This window comes from Oenanthe melanoleuca, chromosome 3 (assembly GCF_029582105.1).
Source record: "Oenanthe melanoleuca isolate GR-GAL-2019-014 chromosome 3, OMel1.0, whole genome shotgun sequence".
In the NCBI taxonomy this organism is placed as follows: Eukaryota; Metazoa; Chordata; class Aves; order Passeriformes; family Muscicapidae; genus Oenanthe; species Oenanthe melanoleuca.
In genome coordinates, this window is record NC_079336.1 from 73,038,115 (window position 1) to 73,060,139 (window position 22,025).

Below are 22,025 nucleotides of genomic sequence, written 5' to 3' on the forward strand. Positions count from 1 at the left end.
GTTAGTTAAGTGACATAGCTTGTCATAGCACTACTTACTTTTGGGCATGGGAGGTTTGGGAAGTTGTTTGTGATGGGTTTTTAAAGTTTATTCTTTATTTTATTTATTTACTTGCTTATCATTGGATCAGCTGAAAACTGGTGTTAATGGAAGTGACAACCTGCAGTTGGATTGGCTGAACTATTTCTTAGCCAACAGCCTTGGCAATAATGTTACATTTTTGAACACCTGTTCTGAGAGGAGAAAATAAAAAATTAAAACTTATTTTGAAGGAAGATACTGGGACAGCTTTGTGGATTTTTTTCAGAAAATATCTCTCAAAGAGCAAAAAACCTAGGAGAAGGCCCTAAGTTGTTTTAAAAATGTAGAAGATGGGCTCTATATAGTTAATAGTGGCAGTTCAGCATTTCTGTGTTGAATGAGAGATGAAGGTGGTAGTAGAGACAGGTTGCGAAGGGCTTTGACAGTGAAATATGATTCATCCAGCAGTAATCAAGTTAAGGGAGAATGGGAGCCTGGGTGAAAGTTTTAGCTATCTGGATGACCGATCACTCCTCTGTGTTGCACCCTTTTTCAGTGTGTTGGTAATTTACTTTCTGCATAAATATTTCTCATTGGTGTGAAAATAACCTTGAGGAAGCAAAATAAGAATAAACTCTTTCAGAATTTCCTTGGATATATTTATATACATAGTACTATTATAATAGTGGTACTAATGTAGCAACCAAAGGAAAAGTAGTTCAGGAATTTTCTAAGATATTTTGATCTCATGCTGCTATTTTGGTTTGTTTTCTTCTGTTGGCATTTTGGTGTTCTAATGCTTTGGATAGTTCTACTACAATACTGGAGTAATAGCTCATGTAGTAGTTCAGAAGCACGTGGAATAATCTGGCTGATAGTTAGTTTGATTAAGCAAAATCTAAACCTCAAAATATCAAAGGCTACTTGTGTTTCAAATACATGACCTGTTCTGCTCAGTTTGTTTCGAGCCTTTTTCCCTTCTGCTAGGCTTGCTATATTGCATGTGCAGAATTGCATAATGAAACACTGTGATTTACTGGCATTGTATTTTAAAGATTATTTTCCTGTAAAATGCTTTGTTATTACTCTGTCAGCAAGGTGTTATAAAGTTAGTATCATTTGAAGTAGGATATCTTCAAAAGACAGCTGCATTTTGCTGGATATACATAAGTGTTCTGGATTTTCTTGTTTGCATTAAGGGAAATGAGAAGACCTTTTGCTTGGATTTCTTTTTGAAAGACAAGTAGTAAGGGGGAGTAAAAGTGGGGTGTGTCTTTTTGCTTTTTTTTTTTTTTTTTTTTTTATGACTTCAGAATAACAGTATTATAATATCAAGACACTGGGGACTTACTAAGCAGGAACTAAGGATATTCTGATGCAGTGTTTTGAGTTTTTCGGATAGGGCCCTACAGAAAATTGATCTGTCAGTTTCTTTAAATTATTGCCCATCCTTACTTGCATATTATGTGTAACTAGAGTATCCATTGCCAAATGCTTTGGTCCAGGTCCTCTCTCACTTTAGAGAGCAGTTGCAATCAAAATCTGTTGGTTGTGCTGTGTTTTTTGTGAAGGTGGTATGAACAACGCATTTATTGCCACAAAAGTTGTACATCCTCCTTTGTTTTAGTTTATCTGTTGAGCGTGGGGTTTTGGGTAGTGGGCTTTGCAGAAGTGGGCTTGTGCACTAAGCTTGCTCTTGATGTCATAGAAGGGCAGTAAAGCAAATTCATTTGCATTTGTAAATTGTTAGTGGTATGTAAAAACCACAAACAAAAAAAGCAAAGTGACTTTCCAGTAACAAAAACGTGCTTGCTTTGTTCATCACTGTTGTGATGACCAGGGTCAGTGTTGTTTTGTTAAAAGTGTAAAGCGTTTCTCTAATATGATGTAATTCCTCTGCTTCCCTTATTTGTTTGTTTCTGAGGTTTTTTCCCCTCCAGTGTCTTCCTGTCTGTGCTGCTGTTTTCTGTATTTTTTGATTAGCATTTTTGAATGTCTTGCTCAGTGGTGAATTTCCCCTTATTGATTCCTTTTTTTTTTTTTTTTTTTAGTAAATTTAGCCAACAGAACTGTCTTGTGTCAGATCTAATACTTCAGATTTAATAACTTTTAGTGTATAGAGCTATGGATATTTAGCTAAATTCACAAGAGTAAGAATCACAAGGAACTGAGATGCCTGGGCATTTTTAGGCCCATTGTGTGAGCTATTTCTCTAAGACATCATTTCCATCAGTGGAAACATTTAGACCTTCAAACTTCAAGGAATAGCGTTCAGCTGCCTTTTCTCATAATAATTTATTTTACATGTGTATTTTCCTTTTTTTTTTCCCAATATGCCAATCCAGTAATGTTTTGGCAATGTGCTTTGATGTCATGGAAAAATTATTTTCCATTTTCTTCATTGGTATTAAATTAAAGGACTGTACATGATGGAAACAAAAGTGCTTCATATTGAACATCATATTACATCTCTGGCATATGGTTCTCCTTTCAATTTTTATTTTTTTGATGAGCTGAAATATTTTTGGTAGATTTATGTTTACATTTTTTCCCTTTTCTGGTACAGTGTCCTCTGTGGAATACTCTCAGTGGAAACATATGTTCAGAACTTCAAAGTAATTACGCTATTACTAAAAGCTTCATAATTAGATTACTGAAACTAAATGTTGAAAAAATTTGATTTTCCTTTATCCAATCATATCAATTTCATTCCAATCTGCTTTCTGGCTGATTGAAGAAACATGGTAGGACAAAGTCAAAGCCTGAGTAGAATTTCTTAAGTCTGGTATAGACCAGTTCCTGAAGAAGAAAAGGGAGATTAGAGCAGTGTTTAGTCTGAGAGCAAGATTTAAAAAGAAGAAAATATATATTGCTGTTTTAACAGGAAATTTTTAGTGGTAGGTAGCTCTCCTTGGCAAACTGGCCTGGGATAATTGAAGCATAAGCTTGTCTCTCTATGGTAACTGACCCTATTTCTGAGAAGTAATGGGCTCAGTTTGTGTCTAAGTTAATTTGTTTACAAAATATTGCCCTTAATGCCTGTTATCATCCCTTAAGAGTGAATTTGTTGTTGTGATGAAATGGGTGTAGCTTGTGTTGAAAAAAGCTGTTTACTATCAGGAACAGTTCAGGGCTAGAGTCTAAGATATTGATGCAAAAACCAAACAAACAAAACCCCCAGAACAAAACAAAAACACAATGAAAAAACAAGCACTAAACCAACAATAAAACAAAACAAAACAAAAAAAAAAACACAAAAAAACCCAAACAAACAAAAAAACCCACCCCAATTCTTTCATTTTACTCTAGCAGAGTTAGGGCACAATACTTTAAAAATTCTTAGTGAGATGTACAAGAAGTCATCAAAAACTGTAACTGTAGAACTGTTCCTCATCTACCACTTTGTCTTTTGTAGATATCTGGAAATTATGGGGTCTTTTAAGAACAGGAGATGTTATCTTAATGGTTCTGAAGAAAAAGCACTGTGTCTGTTAGGTCTCACAAGGTCCTGGTGTATTAGTCTGTTGACATGTTTAACATTTTTTCTTCAAGCTGCATGAAGGTACAGACAACCTTTAAGTTGATTATTTTTTTACTCACTTTACATAATTTTGCGATCTTTTATTCACGCTTACTCTGCTACTGTTTGAGATTTGGCTTTAGCCTGGTATGTGCTTTATGTAAGCAGTTGGTTTCTGAGGCACGTAAATTCGAAACTTGGTTAATAATTAATGTTTTGAATTTTTAAAATTTTTTGGTTTGTTTTCATGGTCTGCTTTTCATTCTGTCTGTCCTTATGCACAATAAAATAGCAGATGAAGCTGAGAAGTTTCTTTTACAGTACTTCTAACAATTTCCATTAGAATTATCTTGTTGGAAGCAAATATCCCATCTGGTTTACTTTTTAACACAGCAAAACTCCGTAGTAAGCTGTGTGCTGGAGCTTGGCTGAATTCCATACAATGAGACTCTTGGCCCTAAGCAAGATGAGCACAATCTGTTTCCCTTATTTCTAATAAAGGAAAAGGAGAGTTTCTTCATTTGCTTCTTTGTTGCATTATGTTTAGATTTTATGCCTCTCTTGCTTAGAATAGCTGCTTTCCTGCTGTTATCCATTCTTTTTTTTTTTCTTTCTTTTTTTTTTTTTTTTTTTTTTTTTTTTAGTACAGGTAAAATGAAAACACATTACAGCCTTATTAAAGTACTGAGTGCTGCTCTGAAATAATATTAAAACTCAAAATTTTCAAGTATGGCATGGTGCTTTGGCCATATCAATCTGATAAAACACCTGAAGCTCAGGGGAAGTACTTCTGGAGCTTTTTCTGTTGTCTTGTTCCTCAAATAAACAGAAGACTTAAATAACATATACTAGAAACAATCAGAGCCACATAGTTGATCTAGCACTGCTCCTAAAGTTTACCTGTGCTGTCCAAATTCAGCTTCCTTGGCCCATAACTTTATGTGCCCATTTATACCTGAGAATGGTCGAGTCACATATACTTAACACCAGCTGATATACTGTGAGTGTATGTGACTCTGCCTAGGAGTTATGACATTGTACCTCTGAATTAGGCTCGGAAATAAATTGCCATTTTTTGTTGTAGATATAGCGACAAAATAATTCCGCATTTGAAAATAAGCACCAGATGCTTTAAAATTGTATTTTAAACTATACAGTTATTGTAATATTACATGAAATAAGAAAACATTTGCTGTATTAACATACTTGCCCTTTTGCAGAGATTTTGGGTTCTTGGGTAATATTCTAATGGAAAATCATGTAATTTGCATTAAAGTGAGCAGGCTGTTTTAGGACACTAACTTCTTAAAATCATGTAATGAATACATCTGTGATGTTAATTTTTTTTTCCTTTTCAGTTACGTAGAGTTTTACATTAAGAATGCCAAGCAACGCTCAAATATTGCTAACAATCCTTGTTTATGGTATAAATTGTATTTGATCACAGACTTAAAATGTTTCTCATGAAGTATTCTACTTCTGAAAGCCTGGCATTTCCCTACTTTCATTGTCAGTGACAACAGTTGCAACATATGTTGTCCATTCCTGATTTTTCAACATTAAGTAGTCAGTAGTTTTTTAATGTAAATAAAATTGAAATAAATAAGCATTCTCAGTGGGTGATACAACCAATACAACTAATGGTGTAATTCTGGTAAGAACCTAAGATGTCCTTGTGTATCATTGTGTGCAATGAGTATTCAGCATCAATTCCTGTTTCATTTCAAATGTGTTATTTTAGAACTGTTCATATAATCAGTTTCCTGAACTAGGAACTAGGATACAACTGCAACACTTAAAAAAATGAGATAGTTGATTTCATGTGAATACAGCTTCTGAAATTTAGTTCAGTTCTAGATATGTATTAAAATAGGCAGCCCTTTGAGGACAAAGGACTTTGCACAGGGAGACTTTTTATTTACTTTGCCATTTATGCTAAGGGGGCATTAGGGAAAAAAAGTCAAAATGTTTGCATTTCTTGTTCATTTTATCTACATGAAACTGTTGTGCATACCTACTTGCTGAGTGTTGTTATTAAAGAATCAGATTCTTAACAGCGATGTTACGGTCAAATAAGACAATGCTGATTTCTTCAGAAGGAAAGTTCTATTGGTTTCCAGCTGGATTTGAAAATCAACTATCTTAGAAGAACAAGTGACTTTTTGACAAGTGACTTCCTCCATAAGACAGTAATGAAATTCTGTTTGTCCTTGCTGTTAATGTAAGGAAACACAACCTTCCTGGACTACTAGATTACTGAACAGGGAGCAAGTGAGAGACACCAGGGAATAGTTACTGTAGATGATAGAGAATCAGTACCCCAAAAGCCTGACCTTCTTTGTTTTCCCCAAAATTATCAGGATCAATTAATCTAAAGTTTGCCTTTAAAAGTATGTAGACAATGCATGTATGGAATGATGATACAGCCACAAAGACAGCCTCCTTCCTTTTATTTGGAAAGTACAGCAGTGAGCCACTTAGGCCCATGCACATCTGAGCACTCATGCACTTAGGCCCTTGCCCTTTCAAGCTTTTATCTGTGTTGGACACTGCAAATTACAAGCCATTCACTAATACCTACTTCTTAATACCAAAATGTGCTTGGGAGGGGTACAAAGCAGTTAAAACACTGTGTTCTCTTGTTACTTTAAAAACTAATGGATGGATTTTGAATTTTCATACAACTATAATTTTTTCTGCATAGGGTGTTATTTTACTCAGAGAGCAGACTAAGCTTTTGAAGTGGACTTGTTTATTTTTTTCTACACCAGAAATAATTAAGTTTGAAAGGATAAAGCTGATTTTTCCATGGTGGTTTACTGATGCATTAAAGCTAATTTTGTTCCATTGAGTAAATTACAAAATGAGTGCCTAGTCCCTATCTTAATGTGTTTATATTGAATGCCATCTTTTACTGAATCTGGCTGTCTAGTTAGTCATGTGCATCGAAATCCAGATGTTACTAATACATGACATAATTCTGTAAGAACTATCTGTTATGTGACCATGAAGAATGAAGTCTTGTGGTCTTTATGGATCATAATTGGTGTCAGTAACTGCTTTATTAGTAGGTATTTTTAACTATAGTTAAAAACATTTGAATTCCAAATTGTAACATTTTTACATCATAGATATGTTTAATGGGATATACTTAGTTTAATCCTAAATTGAAGTAAAATATTCTTGTAAAAGGGTCTATTACAGAGTAATGCAAGCATAAATAGCTCTTACACCATATAGCTAAACGTGTGGAAATGTGACATTTCAAATCTGTAGATAAATCAAATTTTATTAGATAGATAAAATTTTGTTGGTTTTACTTTTCTGTGAAATTAATATCAACTTTTAGAAAGGAATGTAGAATTTTGGATAGATCCTGAAAATTGTAAAAAAAAATTAAAAATTTATAATTCTTGAGGGCTTTTAGAGTCCCTGGATTCATAGTAGGTGGCTTCTCATTTTGATGGTAACACTGTTTGTGGAGAGCTAGGATAGTGCAATGAATTCCCAATGAATTGCAGCTGTACTGATTACCAAGGAGTGGGAACATCTGTGTCTGGCCAATCAGTTTGGGGGATATAAAGGAGTGGGTTAGCTGGACAGTAGTTACAGACACCTGCAGTTGGAGTTTGAGAGTTGGAGTAAGAGCAGAGGCTGCTGGCTGTGCTGCAAGGAGGTAAGGGGTTGATAAGGTGTTGTGTGAGGGACAGTCAGGGCTAGGCAAGGGGCAGCTTGGGGTTAGCCAGTCATGTAGAATGAAAGGAGTCAGAACTATGTGGAGCTGCCTGTAAGAAAAGGAATCAGTACAGTATGAAGCTGCCAATAAGAGGAGGAGTCCAAGTTATCAGAGAGAAGTCTAGAAAAGAAGAAGTCAGAGTTGCGTGAGAAAAGGGTCTGTAAAAGAAAACGTGTAGAGTTTGCAAATAAAGACTGGTGGGAATGCCAGATAAATGGCTGGTGGTGGTACCAGCCCTGTCCATCTTGGCTTAAGTGTGATAGCTGTTTATCTGGCTTTCCCTGTTAAGTTATTTCAATAAGAATGATGCCCTAAAAGTTATGCCCCTGTAGTGAACTAAGGAAGTTGCCATGAATTATTAATAACAAGCTGAGTGTAATGTTTTATTGCCCCTTAAGGAGTTGGAATAATGTACTCTGTAAAACATTCAGTTCACCTGATCTTGACATGGAAGCATCAGAAACGTTCTTACTTCTTAACACTAAAGGGAGAAAAAGGTGACTTAGGAATGCATCATTCTATGCATCACCTTTTAGCCCTTATTATTTTTAAAAACCACTAATGTCTTAAAAAGAGATTAGCCAACTGGAAACTGTAAGTGCATAAACAGTTGTAGAATTGGTGAAATGCACAAATTTTTTTGTGTTTTAAAGACCTAGCAATGAATCTTTCTCTCTAGACTATTACTTTTGAAGTGACTGTTTAAAATTAGCTTTTTCATACCTCTATTAATATTTGGAAGTACGTCCATATTTTTCAATGTTTTATTTTAATGATTTAACTTAACTGCTTAACTTAAAAGCATAATCATCTTTAATATCACATTTTAATTTGGCTGGTCACCAAAAAGTACAATGAAAGTGTTTGTGCATTCAGCACTATCTACTTAGTGCGTGCTGCCTCACCTGCAGCAGACTTTGTACTGGGTGACTTAGCAGTGCAAGTTTGTACAAATTCTGTATCATTTTCTCGTGCTGAATGTTTCATGTTATGTGCATTAGTTAGTGCCACTTACAATGGCTTTTGACCGTAAGCTATCGTTCTTACATAAATATTGTGAATCAAGTTGTCATTTTAGTGCAGCAAAAACTTACGCTTCTTGAGCTACTTAAGTTTTGATATGTTGTGGTTTATACCTATGTTAGAAACAGGTACACTTCTTACAGAGTGACTAGTTATTTTATAATCTATCTAGCGTTGGTGGGCTTTCTGTTCAGTTTTTACAGTATATTACAGCTTCTAGATCTCAAAGGCTATGTTCAATTTTTTTTCACATTACTCCTCAGTTTACAAATGTGCTGAAACTTATAACACATAAATCAACAGTACTTCTAACTGGAAAAGCACTCATTTCAGGGAAAAAAAAAAGTTGCCTTGTGTTAGTGAGTTACCTTAATGTTTCCCTTTTGGGCACTTTTTAGGATTTGCATTTCATTGTACTTCAGTACATGTACACATGAACTTTCAGGTTCATGAACTGTTTCTATCCAAGTCCACTTTTGTGTTCTTAACATGTGTATTTGCTTTTTTCAGAAGTTACTGTTTGGCTTAGTTTGAGTTGTTTTTTAATTACAGCAGAAAACTGTGTCACTTAAGCTTTAGCTGTTTAGGTTCTTTTGAAATTCAGTCTTAACATATCAGTTAGGACATTAAAAGTTGGTTTGTAGGTAATATATTACACTGAAATGCAGTAGTTGTAAAGCTGACACATACTCATCTCTGTTGCCTAGATTCGAAGTTGGCAGGGAGCTTCTGGCCAAAGATGAGCACAGAGATGGGCTGGAATAGCTCAACACCCCTGCCTTTGTTTAGGGACTAATCTTAAAAGCATTTGTCTGTGATGATGGCAGGAGAGATAGAATTGTTGAGCTGGAGAATCCTTTGGATTGGGAATTTTGTTTCCTTCTTCAATAACTGCTATTGTAAGACTAAGTATTCATTTTGTTATGGCTCTTTTCGTTATATGGCTTCCTTTGGGTTCAGGATGGCATATTTCTTTTGTGTCATGTGTTTCATAGTCAATTGATTTGAGAAGAACCTCAGGATTAAGTGTGTTTGTTTCTTTTTGCCAACACACTGAAGAATAATTTAGGACTATAAAATTGTATTCTTTGGAATCCAGCTAACAGGCTGATGTACCTGCGTGCTTTTCTTGAGTAGTTATATTGATTTTTAGTGAAGGGAAATGCTGGAAATACAAATATATACTGCAAATATAAACTGCTTTCAGATTTTCAAGGAGGTGAAAAATGCTGAAACCTCTTAGTTGGGGTAACATTTGGTGTAAGAGTATATTAAAAGCAAAAGGCATGTTAAAATTAGGCATTGGTTTTATACGTTAATGTTTTAAATAAGTTGGTAAAATAGCAATGTTTAAAGGCAAATTTTAATTTCACTTTCTAAGAAAAAAACACTGTTCATATCAAATCATAGGTTTCCACTAAAAAAAGTGTTTCTAAAACATGTTCTTGCAGGGAAAGAATATAATTACATGTGTGCTTTGAACAGTCATGCTAACAATATGGAAAACGAATTAGATGGTTTCTTTTGTCTTGTTGCTGAAACAAATCTGTTACAGTCTCAGAGTAAGGTCCTAGAGAAGTCAAGACAGTGAGGTCAAAGAAATTTGTGTACTTCAGCAGATAAAATCACCCTGGGTTAGCCTTCATAATATATTGGTAAAATATACCCTATTTGAAACAGAATCTATTAATTTGGAATTGATTAGAGGATCTTCACACACTGATGGAGGGTAAATCTGGAAAATTAAATCGAATGTGCAGTGCAAAATATATAAGTGAATATAAGCTGCAGAACATGGTACAACTAATGGCACTTTTTCTTTAGGTAGCATGTTGGTAAGCATCTTTAGTTAGATTTCCTTATTTATGTTAAGTTGTAAGAATTGTAAGAATGTCTTTAAGTGTAAATGAGTACATCACTAACCTTTTTGATGGAAGTCTAGATCACTTAAATAGTTACGTGCTTTTGAATATATAAGGATGTATGATTGCAAGTAAGGGAAGAAAAAGCTACTTTTAAAAACATGGATATATTAATATTTATTTATTCTCTATAATTTCAAGGTAGACTCAGAATAAATTTCAGTTTGTTTCTGCAGAGCTTCTGTCTCATTCAGTTTACATTCAATCTGCCACGGAAATTACTCCTTATTAAGTATTTCAGACTGTGCCTAACTTCTTGTGTCCTATTTGAAATCAGGGTATATGATCTTGTCTTTGATGATAAACACCATGGTACTGGAATGTTTCCCTGATCATTCCATCACTCCTTGAAACTGGTTTTATTTTCTTTTAATATTTTATTAGGATATTTATTTCTGTATATTTAAAACCCAATAAAGAGAAAAGGAATTGAATCAAGGTCATTCAATAGGAAACAACATGCAATCTCAATAATGAACTGTCCTACACAACTTGCTTACAATATGCAGTCTGCTTATACTCAGCCATAAGCCACAAAACTACATCTGTCCTGTAAGCATCACTTTAGTGCCATGCAAAGAGAGGCATAAGTAGCTGGATTTGATAGTACATTTTCTTTTCTTAAACTTGAAAAATAAAAAAATTCCCCCTACTGCAAGAGTTCTGGCTGTGAACTCCTGTTTTGTTACTGGAATAGTTAAAGCAGTGAGTCAAACTTCAGGAGAAAAGTAGTTTTCAATTGTTGGAAGTATATAATGAAGTCTGAAGTGCTGTTCAGAAGGATATACACCAACAGTGTCAAAAGTACAAGCAGAGGATTTTGATTTCTCTGTATGCATTGCACCTTGCTGAGGGGACCTCAGTTGGTGAGTCTTTGGGTCTCTTGGGTTTGGAGCATTAGCCTTCAAGCTAATGTTTCCCCGAACTTACAAGTTAGGCTAGTTAACATACTCCAGGATTATAAAAACCTAGAGATTTTAGAATGAATTGCTTTAAAAAAAAAAAAAATCTTAGAGTGCTCACATTTGTGACAAAATACTGCCTTGTCTTGATAATTCTATCCTGTATTTTCAGGTTTCCCAATTATGTGATTTGCTCTTGTGCACCTCTGTTCTGGTAAGATCACATTTGGAGGCAAATTCATGTACCAATATCTTAAAAAAAGAGATGGGAAAGCCTGGAAGCAAGCATGCTGTCCTGTCCAGTCAATTTCACTTTTAAATGAAAGTGCAGAGTAATGTCTCGTAAAAATTGTTTACGCTGCAAATATTTATTTGGTGTAAAGTGATAAGCAGTCAAAACTAGCTATCTAAGAGATACAATCTACTTAACAATTTTTATTTGCATCCTAAAGAAAAATGGCCACATTAGCAGGAACCTTATTGGTAGTATTAGCAAAGTAGTGATTAAAATGGTTCACTTTTTTAATACTTTGTTTGGGTTGGTCTTAGTTGTTGAAGCAATTTGTAGAGATTTCTTTAGGAGGGAGAAATTTAATCCATTGAAAACTTAGTAAATATTCTTGTTAACTCTAGTTCCTTGTAAACAGAAGATTGTAAATTTTAGGCTGCAGCTTACCTGCTCTATGATGACAGAAATACCTGTCTGGATACAAGTAAAGTGAGAACACATGTCAGCAAAGGTCCTGAGTTAACCTTTTCCAATCATTTTAGAGCAAGGATGATAGCTAATTACTAGAAATACATATACACATGTGTATCTATCTATATATTACAAAACATGCTGAGTTGAATGGGATCCTCAAGTGCAGCTCCTGGCCCTGCACAGCACCATCCCTAAAGAGTCCCACCATTTGCCCAAGTGCATTGTCCAAATGCTACTTGAATTCTGTCAGGTTTGGTGCTGTGACCATGACCCTGGGGAGCCTGTTCCAGTGCCCAGTCACCCTCTGGGTGAAGAAGTCTTTTCTAATACCCAACATAAACCTCCCCTGGTACAACTCAGGCCATTCCCTCAGGTGCTGTCACTGGTCACACAGAGCAGAGATCAGTGCCTGCCCCTCCTCTTCCCCTCAAAAGGAAGTTGTTACTGCAGTGAGGGCTCCCCTCAGTCTTGTCCAGGCTGAACAGACCAAGCTGTTGTCATCTTAGCTGTTCATCATATGGCTTCCCCTCAAGGCCCTTCATCATTGTTGCTGTCCTCTGGACACTCTCTTAGAGCTTAATGCCTTTTTTACATTGTGTCACCCAAAGCTGCCCCCAGCACTGGAGGTGAGGCTGCCCCAGCTCAGAGCAGAGCAGGACAATCCCCTCCCTTGCCTGGCTGTGATGCTGTGCCTGATGCACCCCAGGACAGGGTTGGCTCTCCTGGCTGCCAGGGCACTGCTCACTCATGTTCAACTTGCCATAGACCAGGATCCCCAGGGCCCTTTCTGTGGCACTGCTCTCCAGCATCTCATTCCCCAGCCTGTCCATACATCCAGGGTTGTCCCATCCCAGGTACAGAATGTGGCACTTTTTATTGCTGAACTCCATATGGCTGGTGATTGCCCAGCTCTCTGTTTGTTGTGGTCTCTCTGTAGGGTCTCCCTGTCTTCAAGAGACTCAGCTGTTCCTCTCAGTTTTGTATCCTCTGTGAACTTGCTCTGTATCCCTTCCAGTCCTGTGTCCAAGTCATTTATGAAGATGAGGGGCACAAGCCTGAGGATGGACCCTGTGGAACCCCATTAGGGACAGGTCCCCAGCCTGATGTCACCTCATTCACTGTAGCCCTTTGTGCCTGACAATGAGCCAGCTGCTCACCCATCTCATGGTGTGTTTATCCAGCTGTGTGCTGGACATTTTGTCCAGGAGGATCCTGTGAGAGACAGTATCAAAAGCTTTACTGAGATAAAGTTTTACATCAACTGGGTTCTCCTTGATCAGCTAGGTGTGATTACAAAAGGAAATCAGGTTTGATAAGCAGAATTTTCCTCTCGTCTCATGAAGCTGTACTGGCTGTGACCAATGACTGCATTGTCTTCCAGATGTTTTTCATTAACATCAGTATCTATAACTTTTGTCACTGAAGTGAGTGACAGACCTGTAGTTAACAGTTAATAACACATAATGCCTAATGTATTGCTTTTACCATGATACTAGCAAAATTTTGAAGTATTTCTCCAGTTTTTAACTCCACGTTTGTTTGTGCATGTTAACTTAAACTTTTTTTAATGTCAACAAAATATCGAATTTCATTTCAGTGTAGTAGTTGAGGTATTAGGGTGACTGAGCACTCATGTTTGTTGATTTGGCTGCAGCTCAGTTTGCAGTTTCACAGTATAGCTAACTTGTTCAAATGGGTAGGCCAAAAAAACAACAAAAAAAAAAGGCAGTTAAATAATCTCTGAGCACCTTTCACATGCCAGTACTCTCACTTGTCTCTCAGTGCTGAACTGAGGTGTTCACAGAGGTGTCTCCCTCAGGTGTTTGCATCTTTTGTTCTAGTTGTGGTGAGTTTTAGCTCCTTGAACTGAGCAATGTGTTCCAGTGCCTCACTGCTTGCATAGTGAAGGTTTTCTCCCTAAGGCCTAATCTAACTCTGCCCTCTTTCAGTTTACAGCTATTCCCCCTTGTCCTGTCACTACCCTTTGTAAAAAGTGACCCTTCATCTCTCATGTAGGTCCCCTTCAGGTAATGGAAGGTGCTGTAAAGTCTCCCTGGAGCCTTCTCTTTTCCAGTCTGAACATTGCCAGCTCTCAGCCTGTCCTCCTGGGAGAGGTGCTCCAGCCCCTTAATCATCATGACTCTCTTCTGGACCTGCTCCAGCAGGTCACATTCTGCCAATGCTGGAAACCCCAGAAACTGATGCAGTACTCCAGGAGGGATCTCATCAGAGTGGAGTAGATGGGGAGAATCACCTCCCTTGACTGGCTGGCCACTCAGCTTCTGAGACAAGCTAGGAGTTGTTCCGTTAAGCACAATAGAATTCTGTATCACTTGTCAGAGCTTTTCTGGGAGATGCTTCAAAGCCACAGAAGAATTTCTGGAATTCTTTAAGTCTGTTTCAGTAATTTTTATTTTTTTATTCCCAGTACTAGGTGTAGTTAGCACTGGGTTTACAGACACCTGCAGAGAATTGTGAATGTAAAATGAGTAAATAGTAAATTAAATTAAATGCTTTTTCTGGGAGATACAAATGGAATAGTAGAGAAACACTCTTGATTTTTACTGTTGCTTTGTTGAATCATATGCTGTTTAACTCTTTTAAGATTAAAGTATCTTTTTAACCTGTAAGGGGTTGGTCTTTTTTTTTAAATAAGGGGCTAGTAAGAGCCTGCATAGGACTGAATGAGTATCCAGCCATGCAAGCAGTCTGACTTGAGATACTGATGAGCTTATTAAATATTCATTAAAAAGTTCTACAGTTTTTAATGAAATAATTGAATAATAATCTACTTTTGAGGCAGTTTTTGCTCTACCCTAACTTTGCTTCTTACAATGGTAGACTTTCCATTCATTGTGGCTTATAGTAGAAGGAATTAATTAAATCTTTGTAGCCTTTTCTCCTTTTCATTCAGTTTATTACTCAATAGAAAATTCAGTTTATTTTGTTGCTTTTCTTTGACATTAGTGGCTATTGGGTTTTCTTCATTTTGCACCTGATATGTAAAAGAATTGTTACATTAATCTTCTAATGTTTTACTAGAGTTTCTTGTAATATTGCCTCAGAATGCCTTTGATTTGACAAGTGTTTATATCTTGAGTAAATAAACACTATCTCCTCATTTTTTCTCACATGGCTATGTAGAATCCATGCACGTTTTTCTTTCTAAGATATTAACCTAAAATGTTAAAATTTTCAATTTTCTTTGGTAATTTTTTTCCCTATTGAAAGAAATGACAATTCTGGCCTGGCTTGTAATGAGAGTTATTACAAGACTCATTAAATACATGTATTTGTATTATGCTTTTAAGTTTTGGCATGCTATAATTTTAGAGTGGGAAATTACTTCATGGGATTACTGTCCATGTTGAAAACTGGAATAGGTCACTTGTTTCTCTTAACTTCCTGCTTTGCATTCAGCCCATGCCCTGTCTTTGTGCTGATTGATATAAACAGCCATGGACAAAAATCAGGATGTGATGCCTGTATGAGCTAGTGATGCATCCTGAACTTATTATATACAAACCCACAACAATCAGTATTTTTAAGAAGAAATGGAATTGGTGGTTGATGGTGAGAATTTCTATGCCCTATAGGCTTTACACACCATAAAGCAATGAAGAAAATTGAATATGCTGAGATAGAAGCATATTTAAATAATCTTCCTTGGGAAGACAAGAGTCCATTGTACATACATACACAGGGTCACTAGAAGTTAAGTGAGCATATCTTCATGTCATGTGCTTGAAATTTTATAAGGTCCCTGTGATGATGTTATGCCTCATGATGTGAGCAGTTAAAAGAAACTGGTTATCTTATAATGAAATGGGAATTGATTCCTTAATATTGGTTACAAATTATGATGATTTTGAAAACAATCTGTCAATATTCTGGATCACTTTGAATATTCTGACATATGTCAGTAGCATTATAAGGAATGTGAATTTCAAAGCCTTCAATTTTTAAGAAATTAATTTAGGAAGTACCTTTAAATGATGCTAGTGTTTGAAGTTCCAACCTATCTTTCAACTCTTTCCTCTAGGATTTCCTTTGCATTGCGTGAGAAAACATTCTAATATTCCTTTTTCAGTTTGGGGTTTCTTTTATTTTTTTTCTTTTCCCCTTTAATAAAATTAATGTAGTTGAATTGAAGTAAGACAGGTGCCGAACCTTTTTCTTAATTTCAGTTCAGCAGCCTAGGTGGTCAGAGTACAGGAACTTGACCTCTTTTTTGTTGCTGTCTTGTGTGTTTCTCCCATATGAAAGCCAATACAATCTGCAAAGCCAGCATAGATAAAGAGCCCTGGAGGGTTGTGGTATAGTAGCAAGACGGTTTTGTGACCATGTTCTGAAGGCAGACCGCAGGTGACAGTATTATTTACTTTTGTTGCTTGGGGTCCAAAGAGAGAATAAATTGCTATTGATTTTTGAGGCATTACAGTGAGGTTGTCTGAGTGCCTGCAGAATTGCTGGGTGGTAGGACAGAGTCTGCATGGAGACTGCTTTGGAAGTCCTTTTTTCCCCCTTTGTGTTGGTCTGGTTTTTTGTTAATTTTCAGAACCAGCTGCTAGAAAATTTTGTTGTTTATTACAAATATATTTTACCTCTCCAAAGAATAGAATTCAACAGCCATTTTATAACAATTTGAAATAGATGAATGGAGTTTGGAATACAGTCATCTGTGTACATTACTGTTCAGAAAAGAATGCTGAGCGTTGCATTAAATTAACCACTTCATTAAAGACATCTCTTTCAGAGGTATAACAATTTATAAGAAGAAAATCAGCTTTATGGAAGTGGAAATGATACACAGCTAACAGTTTCCCCCACCCTCTCATAACAAAGCTCATTTTTGCGGACTATTCAGATTTTACATAATTAGTCTGCGGCGGTACTTCGCCAGTTCGGGGATAAAGGAACCCGCTACTTGAATGTTTGTTAATTTAAGATTGTATAGCAATGCTACGTCGCAGTGACACCTGCTGGGAGAGATCTGAAGGGAACAGCTGAAACGATGGCTGCTGCCTGTCAGCTCTCTTCCGGGAGTCCAGAGCGTGTTCCCGGGGTGGCAGTCCGGGATGACGCGCGGTTTGTAGCTCCCCTGGAGGGCATCTGCTGTCACTCCTCTCCGAGGAGCCTGACTCCCTCGCCACATTCACTCAGCCTCACAAACTCACTCGGATGTCGTTGTACGTCTGGATCTCCCAGCTGGGATTTAAATGCACAGCACCTAAGAGCCTGGTCATGGTGGAGGGAGGGTATTCCGAATGGTGAATCTCGAGATTCCTGTTCCACTAAGAGGATGTAAAACAATATTTCACTCTACTTTAACTGATCAACGTTTGTGTTTGCTGTTCTGCAATGATAATTTATGCCTGCATTCATCCCTATTTGGCTGTTTACCAGTGGGAAGAGGAATTTCCTGTGGGAAGAAGCTTTTCAGAACCAGCTTCCAAATATAAACAAACAGAAACTGATTGACTCTAAGCTACTGCTTCCTCCCACCTGAAAGCCTAATGGAGTGAAATTTCTAAGACTTCTACCAATTGTAACTTTCAGTTTTCAAATTATGTGGAGAACTGTGAAACTAGCAAACATTTTTTGACAAAAGCAGTGGAAAGAACAGTGGGACCATGTACTTGTTCCTTAGCTTCTGCAGCCTCATTTTTGCTTGCATCTGGTATAGTTCTGATTTATAGCTCTTGGTGTATTTGCCTTGAGATTTGCCTCAAAACAAGCTGGATAGTTGAGCCTGAGAAATAGCTATCTGATTTCTGTCCAGGATACTGCCTCCCAGATACTTCCTGAAGATTTATGTAAAGCAGTTCCCTGAATAAGAGTGCAAGGCTTTTGTCTGTTTTTAAAGCTATGAAACCCTGCTTTGTTTCTTTCAAAATTCTCTGCAGTAGTTTTTCCATTCAAATAAGAAAGGTCTCAGGAGTGACAGCAGAACTCAAAGAGTTCCCCATAGTCTCCCCTAAGCATGCCCTCTCCTTTCCTTGCTCTGAGGGCTGTCCTGGTGCAGGATGATGGGTCTGGGTGAAGTTGTATTTCCATTGCTAACAGTAGTGCTAGAAATTTTCTCCCTGTTTATAGATATACATATTATCCATCCATAAAAATTGTGTGAAGTTCAAGATTTAGTTAATTGCCACAGATGAAGAAAATACACTCTGTCTTCTAAGCAGTAGAGCTCTGTGAAAGATGAAAGACCCTGAAATTACCTCCCTTTATCTTTCCTAAGGAAGGGCTACTTGTATTTCCCAGACTGACAGACATTGAGCCAGCAGCCTCTCCATAACAGTGAAGCCATGTAACAATGAGGCTGTGCCAGCAAAGATCAATAACTGCCACTTAGTTGAAGGGTAGCAGTCTGTTCCTACCTGAACCAGTAGTTTGCCCATGACAAATAATCCTTGAAGATAATCAGATCACACCACTTGATTTAATTCACTTTCTACTGCAGGAGTATTTGTTCAATGGACCACAAACTCCTCTGGTTTGGCATTATTTCATATATATTTGCGCATTTGTCTTATTCCACACTATTAAATTTTGTTTCTATTTCTTATATCTAAAAGGTCTTGCTGTATAGCATTAAAAATAAGTTTTCCTTTCAAACATTCCCTACTTTAGCTCCCTACAGCAAGTCCCTAGCCTAGTAAGCACCAGCTTGCAGAGAAATAAAACATAAAGTAAGCCCTGATAGTATCATTTGTTATCATCTGATGAGAGACTGGTGATGGTCTTCATTTCTGCTGCACCTGGTGGACTCTTTCATCCAAGAAATCTTTAACAGCTAACTTTCTGTGGAAGCTACTGGGCTGTCTTGTCCTGGGCTTTCTTGAGAGCTAAGAGAAAGTTCAAAAGTGCATTTGTGGGAGCCAGGCCAGCTTGAATTCCTTATCTTCCTGATGTTCTCTTGCTATAATTAGATTGTTGATTGTTGGATTATGAACTTCTAAACTTGTGTGACAGGGCTTGATTTTTACACTTGTACTTATTTATCTAAGTGATGTTTTACTTTGTAATATGCACAATGAATTTTATGTCTTTCATTAAGTACTGTATTATCATTGCTTCCCTGTGCAGGTTATTGTTCTTTACAACACAGCACCTAGTATGAAATGAGTTAATGCTGTTAGTCTGCAGAGAAACCATTTTTATGGCAAAAATAAAATTACTTCAAAAAATGTACTTTAATTGAAAACCCATTTAAGGAGTGAAATTATATTATTGATTATGATCAAAATGTTCCAGATGGTGACAAATTCATCAATTTCTGGTTTAGACGTGTTATAAATCTTTTAGTGGAGTCAGGTGAATGTGAATGAGGTGAATATTTTCAAATTATGTTGGTATATTACTTCTTATGTTTAAGTTTTTTTGTTCTTTTCAATGTACCTGTGAATGGAAACAGGTTTTTTAAGAGCTGTGCTAGAAAAATAACACAGAATGAGATGTTCACTATAAATCAAGCTGAAATCAAACTGGTTTATGCCAATAAAAAGTATGTTTAAAAAATCATGACAAATTGTTTCAAAGATGGCTGAAAAATTATTTCAGTAGTTACTCTGCTAGATGGAAAAACTGTGTAGTAAGCAAGTTAAGTTTTAAGCTTTCAAGTATAGTGAGAAGTTAGACCAATATTTTTTTATGGTAGTATAAATTGCAACATCATTCATTCAGGTTTTCAGATCAAGATTCATAAAGCAGTGTTTATTTTCTGCGTTAATTTGAAGATTATCTATGATGAATCTGCATTATAGACTAACAGCATTGTTTCTTTGTGGGAATGGTAGTCTTTAGAATGGAAAATACCAGTAATTTTTTTTTCTGAGATGTACAGCCCTTTGCTATCCATAGGAAATTCTACATTCTGCAGTAGATCATAAATTAGTTACATTTTTTTGAAGGTATTTTACCTTTTCCAAAGTTCCTGGAATAATTTAGCTTCTTAGTTGGGGCCTGAACACAGCTGATTCACTTAGCATCAGTTTTAATTCAAAACATGTGTGACCAGAACCTTTTGCACAGGCTGAGTGAGAGAGCACAAACTGAGAGCTACAGGTACTGTTTGCAAGTACGTTTCCTTGCTTGCAGAAATGTATGCCAAGCTAGGACAGTGAAGCTGACCATTCTACACCTGAAGTTGGGAGGTTTTGTAGGAGTACCAGATGCGTGAGGTGGTAGATATGGCTTATTTTAAATGCCAAGGCTGGTGTAAATTGTAGGCTCTGGTCCTTTTGTGCACACACTCAGTCACTGTGGTGAGAGTGGAATAACCTTCTCCTTCATCCTCTTTACAGCTTAGAGCTTTTTCCTAGAAAGAAGTTGTGGCTTGAGGGTAACCATGTGGAGAAATAAATGAGGTGGGGGGAGGTTTGAAGTGTTTGAGAAAAAGATCCTTTGCCCTGAGGGAATGGAGGTCTCTCTTCTGGAGACTGGAAAGATGAGCAGAGACAATTGATGGAAAAAGAGAGATGAAGAGAACTTTTGTCTTTGAACAACTTGCCCTAAAAGTAATACCCCATGAGGTTTTTTTACATGACCCATAACACAGCTCTGGAAAGACACTGAAGATGGGAGGAGTTCCATGATTTGCAGATTTTCCCGGGCGGATGCAAATTGTAAAAGTGAAGACAAACCCTATGGCTAAACCAAGAATGAACTTCTCTAGAGTGAACTGAAATGATAATTTAATTGAATGACTGAAGTGTCTCTATATGTTGTTGTTAAGAAGTATGGACGGTGGAGGGGAGGAGGGAGTGATCTGGAAATGTTATTCTGAATTTCTTATTTTTCCTGTGTTATTAATAAATTTGTTCTTGACACCCTTTTAAGTTTTAAGCCTCCCCTTTTTTTTTTTCCTCCTACATCCTATTTCAAAGAGAAATTGAGTATATTAAAATAGCAAACCTAAATTAAACCAAGACAATAACGAAGTACCTGACTGTCCAGAGGAGGTGGTGTGCATTCTTTACTGCCAGGATATAGGAAGAAAAAAGGAAATAGAAAAAAATATTTTTTTCCTAATATTTTTTTCTTTTGGCACATGGACCCTTCTCCCCCACCCCTGCTTCAGTTACCGTGGCCCTTGTAAAGGTATTTAATTGCTGCCCAATTCTTAGAACAATAAATTGTAAAAATAAGATTGTAGGCAAAAAGAATTCATGTGCTCTGTGGAACTCCTGAACTTGCAAATTCAGTCATAGTTTTCTAATTCTTGCAGCAAATTCATGTGCATGTGGCTGTCCACATCAGTCTGCTAATTATGCTAGAGATAGTCATGAATATCATAGAACTGATAAGAAGAGACTAAAAGTATGACTGCTGGAGCTTAAATTAGAAATGGAGTTCAATCTGGAGTCTAAAACTTGTAAGTAAATAATAATTTCCTGTATATAATTGGAAAAAAAGTAAATTTTGGAAAACAGGCTGCATTTTAGTAAGTCAGAGTGCCACAAATAGATAAGTGGCTTCAAGGTTGCCTCTGTTTGCAGGTTTAGCTGTCAGCAGTATCACAGATAATGTCCAGACTTCACTTTCACAATAAAACCAGTTATCTTCTATGTAACAGCAGCTAATGTTTTCAGAAAGTTGTATCATCTTCCTTTTGCTTTTGCTTTGAGAGGGATGCAAAAATTAGTAGTGTTTTGGACTGTCTTGTTGTGGGGTTTTTTTAGTTTGGTTTTTGATTTTTTTTGTTTTTTTTTTTTTTTTTTTTGTTTGTTTTTTTTTTTTTTTTAATTTATTTTTTTTTTGGGGGGGGCAGTGAGGGAGAGGTTTTGCTGAGTTGGAGTTTAGTTTGGAGTTGGGTTTCATTTTTGGTTTTGGGGTTTTTTTGGTGGGAATCAAAATGCAAAAAAGGTTTTTTTGACTATTTATGATCCTGGCTAAAAGAAGAAATACTCTACCTGATTTTGGCATCTTGATAAATATTTTAAATCTAACTTGTAATCTTCTTTAATTTTTCAAACTGGTTTTGAAATTACCCAGACTCTTTGGATTATAATCTATTGAAAGGATAAGGAATTATGTCGATTATAATCACAGGACAAAGGTCACATGAGAGGTATTGGGAGCTTCATCCAGCTTTGTTCAGGGATTAGCAAAACAAAGTTCTGAGGTTATAAAGCAGCCAAGGTGTGGTTTAGTAGATCTTAAAATCAGGTGTTTTACTAACACAAAAGTAACA

At 36.5% G+C, this 22,025-nt stretch overlaps 1 protein-coding gene across 1 annotated transcript in view; it reads left to right on the forward strand.

Annotated features, from left to right (window-relative positions):
* Positions 1–22,025, forward strand: part of PRKN (parkin RBR E3 ubiquitin protein ligase) — a 652,741-nt gene that overhangs the window by 2,269 nt on the left and 628,447 nt on the right. The window lies entirely within an intron of this gene.